Source organism: Mytilus galloprovincialis, chromosome 11, assembly GCF_965363235.1.
Source record: "Mytilus galloprovincialis chromosome 11, xbMytGall1.hap1.1, whole genome shotgun sequence".
Lineage (NCBI taxonomy): Eukaryota > Metazoa > Mollusca > Bivalvia > Mytilida > Mytilidae > Mytilus > Mytilus galloprovincialis.
The window spans coordinates 22,110,869-22,117,808 of NC_134848.1; positions in this window are offsets into that span (position 1 = coordinate 22,110,869).

Consider the following 6,940-nt stretch of genomic DNA (forward strand, 5'->3'; position numbering starts at 1 on the left):
GATTTAGATTGATTACGCACTTATCTTTTCCGCCGAATTTGAGTGTAAACGACTTTATTGATGAAAAATTTACTACAGTAAAGTATTCGTCTTTTGATAATGCTATTGATATGATTAAAAGATTGGGTTCAAATGTTGAAATTGGAAAAAAGGACATTAAATCCGCCTTCAGATTGTTAAAAATCTATCCGGGGGACTTTGATCTATTAGGGTTTAAACTTAATGAATATTATTTCATAGATAAATCATTGCCTATGGGGTACTCAGAATCAAATTGCTTATTCGAAAAATTTTCAACTTTTATTCAATGGGCTGTCATGACTGAGTCCAATTCAGATAATCTTGATCATTATTTGGATGATTTTTTATTTGCTGGTAAAAGCAATACTGAGGATTGTAAAAATTTGATGAATAGTTTTGATAGGGTATGTTGTCGTCTTGGAGTCCCAATTGCTCATGAAAAAACAGAAGGCCCAACAACAAAACTTAGTTATTTAGGTTTGCTTATAGACACAGAAAAAATGCTTATACAAATTCCGGAGGACAAAGTATTGGAGTTAAAGTCAAAAATTAAGTGGGTATTAGGTAGGAAAAAGATAACTTTAAGGGACCTACAATCTTTGTGTGGGTCATTAGCTTTTTGTGCAAAAGCTCTACCTGCAGGCAGAGCATTTAGCAGACGAATTTATTTGGCAAGTAGTCACGCAAAGAAACCACATCATTATGTCAGAATCACAGAAGGCATGTATCAAGACTTATTGGTATGGGAATTGTTTTTAGAAAAATTTAACGGTATTAGTTACATGCTTGACATTGATTGGACTTCAAATTCAGTTTTACAACTATTTACTGACAGCGCTGGTGGTTCAACAAAAGGGTGTGGCTGCTATTTCCAAGGTAAATGGGCTTTTCTTAAATGGCCTGTAGAGTGGTCTGGTACTGAAGTTCTCAGGGATATATCATATTTAGAAATGATACCTATTGCACTATCTGTTTACTTATGGGGTAATCTTTTTCAAAAAAAGAAAATTTTATTTAATTCGGATAATAATGCCGTAGTTGAAATTTTAAATAAGAAGACGTCAAAATCTATACGAATTATGAACCTTGTTAGACACATAGTATATTGGTCATTATTAGGCAACTTTCACATTAAGGCACAGTTCATTCCTGGTTATACAAATATAATTGCAGATTGTATTTCTCGTAAAAAATTTCAGAAATTCAAAAGTCTGGCTCTAACAGCAGATACACATCCAGCTACAATTCCGGAGGAATTTTGGAACATTTTAGACCAGAAATAGCAAAGTTATTGGACGCCTCGAATTCTCAGAATACATGGAAAACGTATAATAATGGACTGACTTCATTTGTTTCATTTAGATTAAAAGAAGGTTTAGGAAATACATGGCCACCCAGTATTTCGCATTTAGTTAACTATGTTGCTTATTTATCAAAATTAGGATATGCCCCTGCAACGGTTAAGGTGTACTTGTCAGGCTTAAGCTATTATTTACGAATAAATGAGCTCACTGATTTGACTTCATCGTTCATTATACAAAAAATGTTGAAAGGAATGGACAAATTATATGGCGAAGTGGATAGTCGCAAACCTATAACTGTAGAAATATTAGCTCGATTAATAAACTCGTTGCAATTTGTCTGCTCTTCAGTATATGAATGTACTTTATTTAGATCCATGTTTTCATTAGCATTTTTTGCATTTTTGAGAATCGGGGAAATTACAATTAATAGAAATACGCAACATGTCATTAACAATGACGATGTCAATGTTTCACATCATTCACAATCTGCATATATCACAATTCCCTTTTCGAAAACAGACCAAAAAGGTTTATCTACAACATTAACAGTTGAAAGTTTTAATCAAGTAGATATTTGCCCGGTGAGATTGTTATTAAACTTTATTTCAATCAGACACCAAAACAAGGGACCATTTTTTTGTCATTTTAACAAAACTGGTGTAACACGATATCAATTTTCTAGTGTACTATGCAAAACCATGAAATTTATTGATTGTAATCCAAATGAGTACAACACACACTCATTTCGAATAGGAGCAGCTACACATTTTGCTATGAACGGTCATACTGATGAAGAAATTATGACTTTAGGTCGTTGGAAATCTGCATCCTTTAAACGTTATATAAGAATTGAGCTAACCAAATAACTTATAATTTCAGCTTGTCTTAGTAATGAAATATGGATTATTGGTTCTTCAATAATATGCAGTGCTCGTGATCACTCAGAGAACAGACCTTCAGGTAGTAATTTAGGTCTTTTGAAAAATAATAATTGTTTTTTGCGATGGGCAGGCAAATCTGGTATGAAATGGGACGATGTTGTTGGCACAGTTAACAGCATCACTAATTGATGCAACAAAATTCCACATGCGTTGATATTGCATTGTGGTGGGAATGACATAGGAAATGTACCATGTGGTGCTCTGCTATATCATGTTAAATTCACAATAGCAATTCTGTCTCGCATGCTCCCAAATTGTTCTCTTATATGGTCAAGCATTCTTCCCAGGCGATCATGGCGTTACTCAAGTGATGACCATGCCATGGAAGTTACAAGAAAGAGAATAAATAGGGGAGTGAGATCTTATATACTCAAACATGGAGGATACGTTATCAAATATCCAGATTTTGACGATCGTCATCCAGCGCTATATTCTGACGATGGAGTACATTTATCTTTTATTGGAAATGATATTTTCTTGAATCAAATTCAGTCAGCACTAGAAACATTCATAAAGTATCCACATTGTGTTGTATTTCCCCACGATCATCTTTAATTTAAAATAAACAGTTCATAATCTAATGGATTAAATACATGTATTTTATGAAATTTGGTTGTTACATAAATGTTGAATTCGTAATATCTTTTATCATTTTGATTGTTTAAATCAGTTGTAAGTTGCTCGTAGAATTGGAGATAACTGAATTGTCATGGGTAAATTTTGTGGCGGATTATCATTCTGTACTAAAGTCCGATTGATAATTTTGGCGAAATTTACTTCATTTTATGCAGACTATGGATAGCCCAGCTGCTAATTCTGAAATATTGCTGAATGGACCGCCCTTCAGTACACCAGCTTTGGATCGCCCAGCTGTGATACAATGATTAGTTCAATCGTCATCAACATTTTATTGATTGACAAATATTTTGGTTGTGTACTGTTGTTGTAACAGTTGTTGTTGTTTTATGAATGAATTTTGATTAAATGTTGCCATGACAATTCAATATCCAAACAAAATCAGAGTTTGTTATTTGTTGTACTGAAATACAAATCAAGGCATCAATGGCGTCTGTTCGTCAATTCTGTTAATTGGTAATTTACACCAAGTGGTATGTTTGATCCAATGATATATTCAATAATAGAATTTAATTAAATGAAAATTAAATTCATTTATTGAATTAACATATATACATGTATTGAGACTCGACAAATCGAGTCGTCCTTTACTCTTATTATGCTAATTTGAGCATGTGACAGCCGAGTAGTAAAAGTCCGTGCAATTTAACGGTCTCTTTTACCTTGAAAACTGAACGGAGAGGACGTTAAAAAATTAAGACCCTCCTCGCCCACCCTTAAGAATTGAACGTTGTTTGCTGCTGGCTCTATTTATTTTTCAGATGCTCCAGTCTTCAACACAAATCCGTCATGGTAACATGCTGAAGCAGTCACACAACCGGAGCGAAATTTACTTCATTTTATGCAGACTATGGATAGCCCAGCTGCTAATTCTGAAATATTGCTGAATGGACCGCCCTTCAGTACACCAGCTTTGGATCGCCCAGCTGTGATACAATGATTAGTTCAATCGTCATCAACATTTTATTGATTGACAAATATTTTGGTTGTGTACTGTTGTTGTAACAGTTGTTGTTGTTTTATGAATGAATTTTGATTAAATGTTGCCATGACAATTCAATATCCAAACAAAATCAGAGTTTGTTATTTGTTGTACTGAAATACAAATCAAGGCATCAATGGCGTCTGTTCGTCAATTCTGTTAATTGGTAATTTACACCAAGTGGTATGTTTGATCCAATGATATATTCAATAATTATCCGCTATACTAAAGAAGAAATGCATGTGTTGGACGTTATAAAATGCGAGTTTCATTTTAGTATACTAGCTTTATACATTTTTTTTCTAAAACATTATTATATTACTACATATTACTTTTAACTGATTCGCTGTAATTGATTGTTATTTTCTTTACGTCCAGTCACAAATATTTCGAACATGTTCAGGACAAGAACAGATAAATCATAAGTACAACATGTAGGTCCTTTATGCAACTGTATGGAGTTTAAACATCACGATTTTAATTGTTGTGAAAAAATTCTGACCATTTAGATATTGACAAATATAATGTCTATCAATATTAGAATAGTATAAAGCATGACATTATTCTCATTGGAAACTTTAGAACTTAATGAATGAAAATGAATGAAAATTGGGAATGTGTCAAAGAGACAGTAACCCGTCCAAAGAGCAGAAAACAGCACAGGGCCACCAATTGGTCTTCAACACAGTGAGGAAATCCCACAAGTGAGGTTTTGCTTGCATCTAAACAGTATGTTTGTATCCAAGTTCTGCAAATATGAAATTTAATAAAAAAAAAAATCTCCGAAACATATAAAGGAACCAAAATAAGTAGTAAAAAAAACCCATACTAAACTAACATAGGCCAGAGAATCCCGACTTAGAATAGCCGCACAAATGCGGCATGTATATATATAATGGCAGTCAGCAGGGTTAAAGAACATCAGTTGTTCGACCTGTTAGTCAAATGCGTTTTGTTTAAATATACTTTTTCACTATTTTGGTCTTTTGGAAAATGTTGTTTGTGCTGTTTTTAGACCTTTCTACAACGAAATTTGGTTTACATGCACGAGTATAAAAATTGCGATCAAACATATAAATTGAAAATCAGTTTTTGCTGCTTTTCCGCTTGACAGGTGTAAAAGAAAATCTTGTCTGCCAGGAGTCAGAATAATGTATTCGAGTAGAAACTCTTCAATTTCGAACTTTATTCGATCGTCACTGATGAGCCTTTTGTAGACGAAACGCGCGTCTGGCTCAAATACAAAATTTAAATCCTTGTATCTACGATGAGTTTATTAGGCTTACTGTGAGTACTCTCATATTTGTACTTAAGTGTCTATTTGGTTTTGTTTGGGATGTACAAGTACCCGGACACGTCCACGTGTATTTTCATGTAGTATTTGTATCTTTAATCATCTGTCGAGTTAAGACTTTCAGCTGATTTTTATAGATCGTTCTTATGTTGTACTATTACACCACTGTTACATGTAAGGGAGTGGGTTGCGATCACGCAAACATGTTTGACCCCGCCACATTCAGTATGTATGTGTCTTTCCCAAATCAGGAGCCTGTAATTCAGTGGCTGTCGTTTGTTTCTGTTCCATATTTGTTTTTCGTTCATTTTTTGGTACATAAATTAGGCCGTTATTTTTCTCGTTTAAATTGTTTTACATTATCATTTTGGGGTCTTTTATAGCTGACTTTGCGGTATGTTGACCTATAGTTGTTAATTTCTGTGCCATTTTGGTCGTTTGTGAAGAGTTGATGCATTGGCAATCATACCATTTCTTCTTTTTTCTATATTTGCCTTGTGAACTAGCACGCTTAATAAACTGACCCAGTGCGTCATTGTAGTACAAAGTTTTGAAAATTTTCAAATCTCATATATCAATTTCCGTCATTAGACGGCATGCTGGACTCATTCGTATCTTGGACTGTTCGCATTCGGGATGCAATCTGGACTCAATCGGCAAAAAAACAGCAATGGTAAATCTTTCTAGATCATGCCCGTTCCACATGACACTGTCCAGAAAATAGTTATCAAAGACACAAGGATTATAGTTTTTTAAGGCAGACGCGCGTTTCGTCTACATAAGACTGATCAGTGACGTTCAGTTCCAAATAGTTATAAAGCCAAACAAATACAAAGAAGAAGAGCACTGAGGACCAACAATTAAAAAAAAATTGTGCCAAATACGGCTAAGGTGATCAATTCCTGGGATAATGAAATTCTTAGTCACAGATCATTGTTACGATTTTGATCATCGCGATACTAGAGAATTTGTCACGACATAATAACGATTGTAATTCGACTAGACAAAATTGATTGAGACTTCCCGAATGTTAAGGGACGCACCTAACTGTCGTAGTAGAAGCGTAGTGAGAGCGCACTAAGATCGTAGTAAAATCGCAAAGGTCGCTGTACCATCGTAGTGAGAGCGTAGCGAAAGCGTGATTCTATTCTGAGAAACTGCGCTACGATCTCATTGCGACGTTAAATTACGACCTCACTACGACCATCACGTTCTCACCGCGACCAAACTACGCTTCTATAACCGGGTGTTTTCCGTTTTATAGTAATTCAAAGACGGAATACCAATACTTAAAACTTTATTAGCAAGGTCCGGACAGTACCAGACCTAAAACTTAAACTGACTACAAAATAACATACAAAAGCATCTATAGAAAACAGTTTCTATAGCAAAGGATTAGTGTCCAACGGATTAACTTGTCATGGTCAGAGTGATTTCCATCACGACAAACATATATATTTAACAATAGAATTAATTAAACACAAAGAAATATAAAAGGTTAGATAGACGGATTAACAAATTGTCACTTTAGCACTTAAAATATAATGTCTGATCTTAATTTATTTGTAATCGCAAATAGTCCAAATCTTCCTGGTTATACTTCCACTACGACTATACCACGCTGTTCACGACCATAGTACGATTCTAGCACGCCCTCGCCGTCCTCATCACGCTCTTCTTACGACCTGACTACGTTCATACTACGACAATTATTCTCATTGTCATTTTCCCATAAAATATATTAATTCTCTCCAGGTTTTGT